Below are 15,919 nucleotides of genomic sequence, written 5' to 3' on the forward strand. Positions count from 1 at the left end.
ACAAATTCAAGCTCTTCCAAGAAATTTTCCACTCTTCCATTGATATTATGCCTAATCCTGCAAGAGTCTTCGTTTAGGAGTGGGGGTGGGGGGTGGGAGAGCAAGAGTGCATTTAAGCAAACAAGACACCTCCCGGTCTTGTTCATCATGTCCCTTATCGTAATAAATAATGAGGATGCCATGGGCTGACAGTGAAATATTTTGAAAATAGTTTTGATATATAGCTGGCATAAGACCTGTTGGGCACTGATAAATTGCAATAACAGAGATGGTGACAAACCCTGTGAAATATTAATGACCTGTTTCTCTGGGCAGGGACAGAAACAATACCTGTGTCTTCCATGATTCCAATGTACTTTCATTGGTGAATATGCATGTATAGTTGAAGACAAGATACAGGTTGGTTTCCTTTGTTCCTTTGGCAAGTTTAAGTCCTAGTTTTTCTGGGCAAGCAGATGATTGGGGATACTCAACTCAGATGAGAATCTCTAAGCCAAGGAGCAATAGCAGAGGAAAGAGTCCATCAGATATGGGTGGGTGGCGTCCATCAAATATTTTGCCACTTGTACTTCCTCTGATATGCAGGTGGGTCAAACTTCACCTTACACTTTCTCAAAGCTTCTCCTGCCCAGCAAAAAAAAAAAAAAGGCTCAAGGTTTTTTACTTCACTGTCAGCATGTTTGGGAAAGTTAAAATTATTTGTTAGGATTGCCACTGCCACTGCTGTTACCTCCTTGTTTATATCTCTGCTGAAAAGCTTTCCAGAAGGAGTTTTCTTACGTGGCTTATTGCGACATGGGAAGCTGCAAGATACTTGAGAAATGATGGTACAAGGAACAACATCCAGACACAGTCTCAGGTCTCCTTGCACCTAAGTAAGTGCAAGAACACAACACTCTATCCATGAGAATTTCACCGAAATTATTTTTCTCCTTGAAAGAAACGTTGAAAGCCAACTGTCTTTCATCCAATAGGATGAGAACAGGTTAAAAAGATGCATATTAGAATGAAACAAATCTTACAATTTAAATTCACATTTCAACCTGCAATATTCTTACTGAATTTTAGAAAACTATCTATTTCCCAAAATATTTTGAATTAGCTTTGTATATGCTAACTACTACAGGAATATTCTGTGCTTTTTGCTGGAAAGGTCATTTGATCCTCTCGAAGGAGGAATGGCTAACTAAACTGTGCTTCGATGTCTAGAATAGCTTCATATCCTAAAGCAAAACTGATATAGAATTCAATTCAAGCTGGAAATCATTCCTGAGCTATAAGTTAATACTGTAGCACATCACAATTTGGGTTTTTGTATCAATCAATTGATCCATTTTATTTCGGTCATAGACCAGCATACAACTAGTAACATAACAATTACACTAAAATAGAAATACAAATAAAAAGTCATACTGACAGCATAAAACAAGGTAAAGATGAAACTACCAGGGCAAAATTACACAATGCAAGTATTAAAAAACAAAAGGATCCTATAAAATTACAACTAATTCTACCATGAATAATCTAAATACTATAAACAACTAGGGCAAATAACTATAAAAGGACATAAGCAATACTAAAATTTGTAAAACACTACAAGAATGTAAGACTATACTAACTTATATTATCAAATCAAATCAATTTTTCTTCATTCATAGACCAGCAGTTAAATCAGAAAATTCACATCTAATTAGAATAAAAGCGAAAACACTTAGAATTCTAAAAAAATTCTAGGAAAAATTTGAAGAGATACTGTGCTGTGCTGTACAAATTATAGAGCAATATTTAGCTATGGTCAATGAAATAAAATCAGATTGGTCTGACAGAAACAGCTTGAGATAAAAAGAATCGGAACAACCTGGTTGTTCAGTAAAAAATTGAGATAATAATTTCTGACCAGCATCTGCATAGAAGGGACAGTATAACGTGACATGTTCTATTGTTTCAATTACTCCTCTACCACATGGGTACAATCTTTGATCGAAAGGGGTATTTCGATATCTCCCTTCGATAACAAGATTTTTGTATACATAGACTCCTTATTTCAACCTTACAGAATATCTAAATTACAGACTCTTAGCAACATGGATTGAATTTGCTGTAGCACATAATCTCATTCAATGATTCATACTGTGTTGGCCATGTTTCTTGATATTAATGTTTAGCTTAGAGCTTAATAGCAACTTTTAATCTTTTAAAATGATATGATATACTGTATTTACTTGTTCAAGCTTAATGTACTGGAAACTCTCCATGACATTTTAAAATTCCTTGTTTATTCACTTGTATTTTATCACTTTGTCTTTTATCTTGATCTTTTTTATTTCTGTTTATATAACTTCTTTAAAACGTCTAATAAAGACAGAGTGAGGGAGAGAGGACGGTTAAAAAAAGGCAAAGAGGATTTTTTTGATGGCATTGCTCTGTAGTTCTATATGGATTCTAGCATCTCTTTTCTTTGGCTTCTTTCCCCCTATTTAAAGATCTCCCTTCATCAACATTTCCAGGATGGTTTAGAAACACAAGAAAAAATGCAAATAATAATTTCCCAATCCTAACTAAAAACGGTGAAGGACACGATCCAGGATCTTCAATCATCTGCAAAGCGTATGATCTACTATGTGCCATAAACCTTCCCTAATTGCATGTTTCTGGGTAGTGGTTCTTTCTCTTCTATCTTGGTCTTTCCATGAAGTTCTTCCTGGGAGGCACAGAATACCCAGATGTGTCCACTAACCAAAATTCCCCTTAGGGCAAATGAATGGTTAGAATCAAAAATAGTTACTTACTAGAATCAAATACTTCAAAATGGAAGGAACAGAAGACACAGAAGTCGTTCTTCTATGGTGATTGCTTTTGCTGTACAATTTGTGAAGGAGAGTTTTATGTGAGATGGTCTGAGCCCTTGAGAAAAGTGATTGTCATCAAAATGACCAAACACATAAATTCACCAGCAATAGCTTCTGCCTTTTAGGATCACCTATATAAACAAGTTATGATTCCTCTGTTTCAAAATCCACAAAACTTGCATATTTGTAGTGTGTGGTAAAGTATTTCTTGCAGATTAATTGATAGCAATCAGATTAAGTTTATGATGAAGGATGAAGAAACAATTATACTGACTGGGCTCATACAGCTTGGTCAATATAAGGTGTTTTGTTTGGCTTCAACATGTTGTGTGAGCCCATCCTTTGTGACTTCTAAACTATGGTTTATGGCTTAATATGGCATGCAAACTCAGAGATTCAACTAAATTCAACCATTCAATCATGGCTAAAGCTAAACATGGATTATGACAATCCTAGCCAATTCTGGCATGTTGTGGACTCTATAGGTATTCAAGTAGGATTTTTAACAAATAGTACTACTATGTTTTGAATAAGATAGGCAGACCAGATTCAGTAAGCTCAGCATCAAATTTCTACCAGCAGCCAACCAGCTACCTATGGGAAGACCACATGTTCAGTTTGGATTCCACAGCTACATCTTCTGTTGCTGCTCTCCAGAACTGATATCCAATTCCATAGAAGATATCTTGGTTAATGGCCTACTGATGAACCAGTTGTCTTCCTTAATTCTGTCCAGCATGCGTCAAATACAAGCTGAACTACTAAATGTGGCTATCATGGAATTTAATGGTATTTATTCTGGTGGAGCAGTGACTGGATTAAGCCCTGGATGTTTTTATGGTTTCCTTTTAGTTGTTCTTTAGCATCCACAGCAGAGGAGGAAGAAGTGAAGAAACTTCTTTCCCCAATGATAAATGAAACACTGACTAAAACAGTGATGTACCCTATATCTCAGCTGTTGCAGGGGTTAGATCACATGAGAAGAGGAACGTGCAGTTGAGCTGACAGAATCTGAATGATTATCCCTGGCCATCCATCATTTCTCTCAGGCTTCTGGGTTTGGTCTCTTTAGCTTTGATCTGAGAATGGGAGCATGTGATTTCCTCCCACCACCACCTCTCTGAAACTGAAGAGTTTCCGCTGACCAAGACAAGGTATTTACAGTAGCTTTCCATTGCAAAATACACCATCCTCCTATAGCTCTTGGTTACCATAGTGAGAACTGGGGCTTGTCTGCCAAGCCCAACATGGGTGATGGAGGTTCTTCACCTAACACCTCAGGCTAGCACTTCATGAGATTTCCTGGATTTAGAGGTAACAGTACAACATGAAGTATTTCTTTTTAAGCCTTTCTGAGCCTGGGAGACTGGGCTTGATTTAAAGAAAGGGATTATGGGTTGCCTGATTGCCTGTAGAAGACTGAACATCACAGATAACATTTGATGAGAAAGCCTTTTGTCAGAGAAGTTGGAAAATAGACAGTATATGGTAGACCAGTTTAAACAATAGTAGAATGGGTGGGAGAGAGAAGGCAATTCCTAGCTAAATCCCATGGCTTCATTCACCAGCAAATGCTCACTGAAGGTTAAGCCTGGTCCTAGCAATTCACATGAAGAAATTAGTGGTAGATATCTGGCATGGTGAACACTGTGTGGATGATATAGTGCCTAAACAAGCCATTGTAAAGTCCCAATGGCTGACTCCCATAAATGGCATGCCCCTATTAGTGTACAACAGTGTCATCCTAAAGCATGAAATGGTATGACAGGAATGCTTAGGAATGTTCTATACTAGAAGTCTAGCAGGATGTAGCATTAAGAATACAGGATACAACTTCTCAAGAGTATCAGCTATTTCTCTTTTTTACAATCAAGTGCCTAGTTCTTATGAGATAATAATTTCTCTTAATATCTCCATGGGCAGGAGAGATTCTCTAGCAATTTCCCAAAGTCTCTTAGTGGTGACAATAGCAATGCTACTGAAAAAAGTCCCATGGGAGGCCATGTCTCACAATGTCTTCCCTTGGGATGTAGTGAATGAGAACCACTTGCAGGATATTTTTTTCAGATTGCCTTTCAGTTTTACTTATTCTAAGGTGCATTCCATTCATGTAATGCCACTATAGTGTAGCAGACCTTGTGAAGGTCCAAATACTCACTCAGCCCTAAAATCTAGGCAATGAAATTGTTGAAGTGACTATTTCTGAACCTAAACTACATCACAAGGTCAATGTACTGGAAAAGAGAATGGATGTAAGCCAGTACCTAGACAAAGAGACGGTCACAAAACCCCTTCTCGATGTGCTGAAAGAATGTCTCGTCTATGAAATGAATGAATGCCTCAGAATACTTTCTAAAGCCTTCTGCGTTTCATAGATCATGTGAAGAAGGTCTTCAGGAGATACTTCAGTTTGGAAATACTTTGAAAACCAACACTGAGGTGCAACACTGTATGGAAAGACTATCGTAGCACTGCCACAAAACTTCATGTCACCCATGGGAAGATTTGGCCTACATACCCCAACAGCTTCATCCCAACCAATTTACACGTGTACACAACCAGTCATGCGAAACATGGTTTCTGGTCTGTGGGTTTTGATACTAAATAGCACGTGTTCCAAAAGAACAGCTTACACAACAGTTGAGTCAGTTTGGAGAGATCATTACAAAATCCCATTATCACTTCTACAAGTTGGAACTATTTGTCATCACCGAAGAGATGACAAGCTGAGAGATCCTACATTTGTTATTATCAGATGATAAATGATATTCCATTAAAGCTGCAATACATCATTGGAAAAGCTGCAAAGGAGATATCAGACCTATCGGCACTTGACTTATAATTTAATTTTCAAAAGCTGTCAACTAAAATTCCAAAGGCTAAGCATTTTCATTTTTTTGAAGTTCATCTTATTTATTTTCCTCATCTGTTAGTCTAATTCTTTGATATGGCAAACGTAACTGATTACGCACAATGCATAATTCTTTTCCTCTTGATTAAGTAATACATCAGATGTCACTTGTGTATTAAAAAATAAATGACAGCTAATAAAAGCCAAAGGGTAAGAAAGGACACACCTTATTTTAATTTGATTTTAAAATATACATGTTTTCTTGGCCATTTTGCAATGATGAGAAAAGAAAATAGTAGCATCTCTAATACATACTGTTGTTTTTCTTTTCTCTCTTTTTAACTTAAATTCAACACAGATTAAAGGGCTGCTGAAAACTAAGGCTATTGTAATATTCTTTTTTAACTGACCATCCAGATAACATTAAAAATTATACTGGACCATTACAGTAAAGTTCAGCCTTCTGTCCAGGAGTCAATTATCTGATTATGAAATGTCATCTTAGTTCCCCAAAACCTTTTCTAGTTTTCTACCTCAATCTCTCCATTTAGAATACTGGATTTATTTGAACTTCCTTTTCAATTCTGCTATGTTCACAATGAAACAAGTTTTTCCAACCAGAAGTTTCTATTGCTCATTGCCTTTGGCAGTGCAGTACTTCTATTGCATTTATCTCTGTCTTTTTTTTTCTTTCAAATTTGATTTTAAATATTTACAACATCATATGTCTCTCCCTACCTGAAATTACTGATGAACTGTTATTGTCTAAAATCTAACACATGAACGATGAGCAACATAAAAAGGGAGAGGGTATCAATGTTTTATTTGCAAAATTTCCTCTTCTTGGAAACTAAAAAAAGTTGATGGCTTCATTTATGGAAGAGTCCTTTGCCTACTTAGCATGTGATAACACTTCATGTGTCATAAACATAGTTTAAGAGATGCTATATGAAGGCCTCCATTTAAATGAAAGATACCACTAACAGAAGTAGATTGTAACTGAGGAGTCTTAAAGCCTAACAAGCTTTATTATCCCATAGGTTTTTATGGATCAAGTCCACTTCATTAGATGAATAGAGTAAATTCGTGTGAAAGAGGTTTTACAAGTAGTATAATTGTAGGAAGGGTGGGGAAAGGAAGGGAGATGAGCTGATGAAAATAGAATGGCTTTAAGGGCCAGGAGACATAGAAACACAATTGCTCTGTTTGTCTGATAGTAGATGTGGGTCCACAGACACTTCGTAAAATTGCCTTTCAGTCAGACTTGAATTCTGGAGATTTTCATGGACATAGCCATGAAGTGTTCTTGGTGTGATATGGATGAGGTTTGCCTTGTCCTAGAATGTTTTTCTTTTTACTTCTCAGTCTAGCCAACAACCCAGGAATTCCCCAATCATCTCCTAGCCAGCACTGACCAGGACCGGCCTTGCTTAATTTAGCCAAATTTGGTCTGGCACTGAAGATCCAGGAAGACTTCTGTGTTTATAAAATTGGTTATTTTTGAAGATACCCCAGAACTCAATGGTTTATTCATAGCTGTTTGGAGATATATTTTTAAGTGCAATGTAGTGGTCCTTTTGCTAATACTCTACTCAACTGCTATGTTTTAGGGACCCTCCCTACTAAACTAAAGGTGGGATAAATGCTGCTGATTTCACAGGATTTCAATCCCTGAGGAAGGAGGAAGGAAGGAAGGAAGGAAGGAAATTTCCTGCCTCTTTTGCAGGAAGTAAAAAAATAAATAAAAATGCAGTAGTTGGAAAGGGAATCACCATACCTAATGGAGTAGATAAAGATCACTCACAAGTCTGGAAGCTCTCTATTTTCTTTCATGGATGTAACCACTGTGTGATCTCCTGTCCATGCTATGGTCAGATGATGTTCTTTCATAGAAGGAGGAGGAAACAAAATGCCCATTCAAAGACATGTGGGGAGTTTTTGAAGGGAAAGGAAAGGAAAGGGGAAAAGTGGAATCATTTTCAAGTGGCCCTTCTGATTCTTCCCCAAATCCATCCAAACTAAGGAGAAAATATATTATATAGAAATTCTCAGAGATGGTGGGGCAAGGAGAGAATGAAAGACTCTGAAAGAATTCTGTTTCTTTTAATTGTGAAGGCTAAGTAATTATAGCGTCCCCCACTATGTCTTTCTTTTCTCTTTCTTCTTCTTAGTGTTTTCCATCTTTGAGAAGAAAAGTCACTAAAAGTCTGGAATTTCTCCACTGTAATTTTACAATGTCATTATACCCATCTTTAAAGGGGTGATCTGGTGTTGCTGTTCAAAGAGATAATTGAAGTGTAATTTCTCAAACCTTCCCTCCTGACTATAGATCATTGAGTCATGCCTGCAAGAAACCTCATCTTCCCAATGGAGGCTTCATTACCTCCAGCGTGACTTGGATTCCTTGCAACATCTAATTTTCATCTCTGGAGTACACAGACAGCTACTGAGAAACAATACTTTTCCTTACAGGTTATGAATCATCAACAAACATGATTATTACCTTCTCCTGACATGCCTATGTTGGACATGAACAAAGGTAGCCCCTTTTTAATACAGCTATGTGGCACTTTAAGAATCCCTTCTATCATTTTTAATAACACCTCGCTAGATGAAAATCCATGTGGGAGGGGAATGGAAAGAATTTCTCTTGATATTTGAAAGATTATACAGTGTAACCTTGAAGGTCTCGGTACCTTAAGAAGACAAAAACAAAAAACAAACCCAAAATCCATTTTTACATTAGAGAAAGAATTTTCATTACATTTCTACAGCACACCTTAGCACCACTGTTTTCTAGTATTCTGGGGAGCCAAAATATGTTCAGAAGACCCTAATTGTTCGAGGAAAGAAATTCTGGGACAGAAGAACTTTGGCATTTCAAAATATTACTTAAGGGTGGGAACCCTGCAGCCCTCCAAATTTACTTACTTACTTACAGGACTTATATGACCGCCTATCTCATATAATGACTCTAAGCAGCTCACAACAATCCATAAAACCTAGTTAAAAACAAAGGTACCCTTTCCTCCAGGTGCCAGACCAAACATCCTCACAGCTCAACCCCCAAATGTTGTCAGTGGCAATCTAGATGAATCTACTGGGAATGGTAGTTCAGTGACACTATTTCCCTGCATCACTGTGACTCTTGTTCCTCTGCAGTGCCAACCAAGATGACCAGAAAGAGGACTACAGTGCAGGAGGGAAAGACCTGGGGCCTCCTGCTTGTTCCTCCCAGGATCCATTCCCATTAATCATTGTGGCTGGACCCCATGGGAAGTCAAGTTTAGCAGCATCTGGAGGGTGAGGGATTCCCCAGCTGAGCTATACAAGTATTAGGCATCACTGGAGGAATAAAACCTTCTGTATTCTCCTGGCTGTTCCTCCAACATCCCCACCTTGGAAGCAGCTCCATCTCTCAGAACAGTCTCTGCAAAGAAGGTCATCACTTTACATTCTCAGGCCATACCCTGATATCATTCTGGTGTTACATTTCCACTGTCTTTAGGAACAAGAGCTACTTATGGTGGGACAGCATGGGTCTCAACAGGACCTGGTAAGACTGGGTGTGTGCCAAAGCTCAGAGAACATTCAGCATCTTCAGCTTCCTTGCCACTGTGACTATGTGGGATCAGGTTTACTATTGTCCAATGGTTTGAGGAATCTTTGTGCTATGTGCAGTTATGGATTTCACATAGCTATGAAACAAGAGATATTGCCTGAAAACGATAGCCTTAGCATGAGTCCTTTCCACACTCTGAGTGGGTGGTAAAGCTTTCCACTTGCCTTGTCGCTCACAAGTCACTAACTTTGGAAAGTTTCTACCTTTCCTGCTGGGCACCAATGAGCACTGCAAGTGTGCTCTGGAACTTTTATCAGTGATTGAAGTCTGCTGAGTCTCTGGGTGACCTACTAGACCATCCAAGGTAGGAAACACGTCTTAGTCCTGTGCAAATTAACATCCACCCCCCAAAATCTACCATGCTCTTCAGTCAATACAGCTTTTGTTTTAGTTGGGGATTTATAGACAAAACAATGCCAGTTCTTTATTTTTTTCTTTTTTGTTCCTGCTGAAATAAATTCTTCACCCAATTTTTTTATAAATCACATATTTTATATCCTTTTTTCTAATATGTGTCTCTTGTAGGCAAATTATATCTTGTTTTACGTTTTTCAAATAATGATTTGTTTTTCTTTTCTGAGGAGCATTTGCTCCATTTATATTCCATTTGTAATCCATAATTAAGCCAAAAAAAAATTAAATTGATACCTGCGGCGCCTGGTTCAGTATCTTGCCTTTCAGTTTCCTGTTGCACCTCTTGAAGTTTTTGTGTAGTCTCATCTGAAACCTCCATTTGAATCTCCTCCAATTCCTCTTTAAGTTTTTCTACAAATTCTCTTGCCTTCTGGACAGAGTCCAATCAAGACCTCTGCTGTTTAAAGGTAAAAATCATACCTTCCAATTTGTCCCATTGAAATGGAATTTTTTCTGTTTTAAATTATCAGTCAAAAAGAATACTCTTTTCTCTTATGCAAAATTCTAACAGGAATTTCTTTAAGAGCAATGACATCTGTATTATCAATCTTCAGTCTTGCATTAAAATTCTGCAGCAAAACCTGATCTCTTGTCTTCTTCCTGACAGAATGCACCAAGACATCCCTTGGAACATTTTTTATTCTTGTATTTATCCTATATACTTTATTCTGCCTCTGTATCCTCCTCATCCCAGTCCAAAAATTTGCTGAAGCTTTAATAACCTTTTCTCTAATATCTTTATGAGAATCCTCTGGGATTGCTCTAAATCTCACACAAGATTCCTTCCCTCTTAATTCCAACAGAGTCAAATTATCTGGTTCTCTTTCCAACTCTTTGTCTATAACTCCTGTCTTACTCTCCAGAATTTCCACTTTGTCATTAATTTGTTTTACATTTCCAGACACTTGTTTTACAGAGCTTTCCACCTTCTTAACTTCTTCTTTCATCTCTTCTCTCTTCTTCACAAGTCTTTGATCCATTCTTTTTTCAAAAGCTGTCGATTTAGTATCAAGTGATTCAGCTAACTTATGGCCTAATTCCTCAAACATTTTCGAGTAAATCTAGTGTAATTCTTCTCTCTGCAGGTTGCTCCGGTGACCCTCTCCTCCCGCCTGCTGTTTTTGCTGCTTTCTTGGTAGTTGCCATTGTAATATTGTAATCCAAACATGAAAGTGTCTCGATTGCAAGAGAAAAAGGCAAGCTTTCCCCACCCCACCCCACCCCACCCCACCCCGCTTTCCCCCCCGTTTAGTCTTCCTGTGCCCTTAATACTTTTGTCTCAAATGGCACTTCGTAGTTACAGTCAGCATCACAGTCTGGCTCATTACCTTTATCTTTTGTTTTGTAATATTTGGGGAGGGGGGTGTAATATGTGGGGGGTTTTTTTGTTCTTCAAAGAAATAATCATCTGATGAGGAAAATTTGCTTTTGGGTTTGAGGATACTGCAAAGGATACTTTGAAAACATTAAGGTTTTATTAAGCATTTGAGAAAATACCTAACCCCCTCCATTTAGCAACCCCTTCCCCACCCCCCACCCCCCACCCCCAAATAGTTAGCCATACTGTTTGTAAAAACAAACCATTGCACATGGGGCATAAAGCACAGAAAGGTTTTCCTCATAATACGTTTTATTGGATGGAGGGACTTGCTATAACTTCTAATTATAGAGCTTCCAATTATACAACTAATTATAGTTTTAACATTCAAAACTCACATGCTGTTTTTAAAGGTCAACAGTTTTCTGACATACAAGCCTTTGGCTGTTTTGCTTCTTTATGTTGCTAAAATCGAAAAGACATTTCCATCCCCCTGAAATTAGGAGATTCTATTATGGATCCCTCTCTGACACCCAAATCTTAACTGTTCTGATTGGATTAATCTCAAGCCTAACTACAGATTGCTGTTTCTCAAAGGATGGATTTCTCTTTCCTTCTTGTTAGAAGAAGGTATGTTTTCCAAAAACAAGATTTTCAGGGAGTGGTGGGAAGCGGATGAAAGAGAGAAAAAGTTGACAACACTAAACTGACCAGACTGGCTTATAGAAAATTTCCAGGAGGAAGAGGAGAAACATTAATTGTATAGATCAGCCTTTCTCAACCTTTTGACCCGGGAGGAACCCTTGAAATATTTTTCAGGCCTCGGGGAACCCCTGCCCATTCAGGCTCAAAGATAGGCCAGAAGTTACAAAATTATTCTATTCATTTCACCTGTAGACCTGTATTAACAGTGTTCTTAAACTAAAAATAAAGAATGAAATTGACCTCTTTAATGTGAAGTTGCCTGAATTTGAAATAATTTTTTAAATAAATTGTGGTCTCCCTGGGAACCCCTAATGACTTCTTGCAGAACCCGAGGATTCCACAGAACCGTGGTTGAGAAACCCTGATATAGATCATTAGTAGCTGCGTTTTCCCTTAGTCACATTATTGGTCCCTCTGTTCCAGTATGGTTCATTTCAGTGTTTCTCAATTTACTTCACTCAACTGTGATTCAGATCCATCGATTTACACCTCCAGCCAAGCAGTCTTGCCTATTTTGCTTACCCACAACTGTCCAGGATCTCAGATATTTCCTCATCACCAGATAGTAATCTTTTAATGGGTCTTATCTGGGATTGAACTGGGAATTTTTTGCTAGACCAAAGAGTTACTTTACTCTTCTCTCCATTATTACTCACATATCATGCCATATCAGGAATTACTCACCTTCCATAGCTCTGGGGCACTTGCAAATGATCTTTATCGTGGGTTAGAATTAAGATAACTCTCACTGCAAGTCTGTACCACCACCAAAAACCTTTTAATGATTTGAGATCCAATCTCAAAATTTGGGGGTCAAACCAAGAAGCCAAGGAGCTTGTGGATTAAACACACTGAAGAAAACAGGGAGCAATTCAATTCAATGTATTTGTTTTCTGTTCATTTCATTGCATTTATTATAGTTCAGATCTTTCCTTGGATGATTCACAAATCCCTAATTTCAAGAGAACTGTCTGCATGAAATTAAAATTCATCAAGATGTTAGAATGCTTTCCATTTGGGCAAGAAAAAAATAAGTGCAAGCATTTCCTTCCCACTACAGAAAAAAATATTTAGCCCTGCTAAGATTGAAATCAACAACAACAAAAAAATTACAAAAAAATATTTAGCCCTGCTAAATAGTTTTTGTAATTTTGTTGTTGTTGTTGATTTCAATGTTTTTTGCCTGTTGTACTGATTTTGCATAAACCTTATCTTTAATTACATCATCAAAAACTGTAATCTGAGTTGCTCTGGTGTTTCCTAGCCATTCTCCCTCCTTCAAAGATTTCTCCTTTACACACGTGTGTGACTATATTAGCCCAAGGAAACAAATACTTCACAGTTTTTCTGACATGGACTCTGTTCCACTTGCATTTATATCACTGTAAAACTGTGCTAAACATTAAGACGCCAGAAAACTTTTCTTCCTAATTTGCAGACAATGTAAGTCCTGTTTTCATATTGGAGTGCTTGATCTCCCCTTCTCTCTCCTGGAAACAACAGATTGGAACTAAGACCCCTGAGTTAGGTAAATATTTACTAGTTTAAGTAGAAGCCAACATTTTTCTGCCAGTGCTCATATCCCTCTTCAAACACCAGATGTCAGTGTTCGGCTTGCATTGAGGAGAAGCAGTCAAAATAATGCCTGGCTTTTACATGGTTGGTGAACAACCACACAAAATCTATGAGGGAGATTTTGGAAAATGCTTAATGTACTGGGGATGATTGAGAATTTCATTTTCTAATATATATTACAACTCATGTGCTAAAATAAGAGACAAGATGTGTGCAGGATCTATCAATTGCTCTCTGCCCCTCACTTTTATCACATTGTATAAAGGATACTATCCTTTAGATCAGATCAATTTTATTACAGCCTTTAGCCAGCAAATAAAAGAGAGATAAAAGAGAGGGAGGGCTGAATCAAAATACTTAAACACAAATAAGCACATATATAGCAGCCCATCTTAAATCCTACTATGGATCCCCTGCCAAAACCTTGATGGTAGATAACAAAACTTCACAATATTGTAAGTTGTATAAAAACCTTATCAGTGAGCAGAGAATGAACATAGAAGCTGTCTGATTGTCCATGGATCGCTGCCTGAAGGAGAAGAATATGATTTTGATGCAATCTTGTATAAAACCTGCAATATGAAAGGAATTGTGTTATCGATTCTACCTCTTGCGTATCACAAGGACAGAAATGATGAGCCATGGGGACTTCTGTAACAGTACTGAAGGAAGGGTATTACAGCTAGCCCTGCTAAGAGCCCAATGGGAGTTTGAATAAGCCAAGGAGTTAATATAGGGAGTGATGCTCTTTGGTTAATTGAACCCTACAAAAACTGGGCACAGGGTTCAAATTATACTGCAGCTTAATTTCAAATAATCATTGGGCCATCAGAGTTTTAGCCTGAGACCATCCAAGGTTACATTAAATGAGAAAGGCTACAGGGAAGAAGATTTTGCTTAAGGGACTTTTTCCAAGTAAATTGGAAAGTAACACTTAAACAGAGTAGATCAGCCTGGTGGATACTATCCTTTATTTTCAAAAGGTTACCCTTCACAATAGGTACCTGGTTCTTTCTCAGATGCACCTGAAGTGAGTAGGCAGGAAAATGGAATTTGACCAAAAGGTTCATCTTAAGAGGCCTACTATATCTGGGGTGCAAAAATTCCAGTGAGCAGATGAGGGCAGCAAAGAGACACTGACAACTCTAAGAAGTAGGGTCACTTGAATTTTTGCAGCCTAATTATGGTAGGCCCTAGCAACAGTAGCCACCTTTTCTTTTCTTTTTTGGTTGGGATGGGGCAGAGTCCTTTCAACACATAGAGCAACAGTACAGAGGCAGAAGAACAGAGGCCTCAGGAAAGAAGGTCACTGTTAGGCTCCTGGATTATTTATGGATTTCTTCAGTTTATAGGGCTGCCAAATCTCCAAGTCACCCTGGGCAACTAACATCAAAGAATAACTCCCCCACCACCACCATCAAGCCAAAGACAATAACTGACATTGCCCACATTAAAATGGGCTTAAGTAGCATCCTAGCCCATCTGATTCTGACAGATGTTTGATCCTTGCTCTGGCTTGTAATGGCAGAGTTTTGAAAATTCCTGTTTTGATCCCTCCCTTTTCCTTCCTGAATAAGGCAAAGGTGTTGTATTGAACAGTTCAGTCGCATAAACATGGGCATCTGTAGGGAGTGGGGAAGTGACATGCCCCCTAATATCATTTCTGCCATTTCAGCAATGGCGTTGTGAAACACACAAAGGTGTCGTTTTGACATCATTGTGGATTCTGCTGGACCCCTACGTGCACTGCTGGAGGAAAAGATATTGATGCAACGTCTCTTTGTATCCTCCCCAGACCAGTTATGGTAGACCTAAATCATCGTCATCATTTTTTTCAACTCTTCTGTTGAAAACAAACCTATCTAGCACAAGAAGATATGCAGCTTTATTTCCACTCCCAGTTGCAGAAGTGTCTTCAGGGTATGGTCAAAAAAATCAAAATTATGGTCATGATGATGTGATCAAAGCTCCATCATGATGCACATAAAAAAATAGGTGGAGTTTCAATCACATCACTGCGTCCACCGTCTTGATTCTTTTTAACATACCCTGAAGACACCCCTGTGCAATAGCTGCATATATAATGTTGTTGCAGTTTTTCTCCCTGATAACAAATGGATTGAATACAACTGAAAGACTTGGAGTAATTGTCTTCTCCAGATCATTAGCTGAATTTTGCCACTTAGATGTGTAATCAAACCCTGGCAAAACTATCTTTCTGTTGATTATATTTTGGGCATCATTGACCACATGTCACAACTTTTTTGTAATATATCAAAATACCCATAGATTGCCTTCTCAGGCTTTGTTATCCTTTACTTTTTTAATGAAAAGGGGAAAATGATAAATTATAACAATTTCTAGATCAACACTCATACATCTGATTACTGAATTATACATATCATATAACCTTACAATTTCTTCAGTTTGTTTCTCTCAGTAGATGTCACTGTTGTAAAAATATTAGAAGAGCACTGACATGTTCAAAATAGGGTTGGCCTAGAATTTGGATTACATTGTGCCTGAAATTCCACTTTCTTCAGTGAAATCTGAAAGCCATAGTTCATAGCACTGTCATACATTAG

Source organism: Candoia aspera, chromosome 11 (genome assembly GCF_035149785.1).
Source record: "Candoia aspera isolate rCanAsp1 chromosome 11, rCanAsp1.hap2, whole genome shotgun sequence".
Classification (NCBI taxonomy): Eukaryota; Metazoa; Chordata; class Lepidosauria; order Squamata; family Boidae; genus Candoia; species Candoia aspera.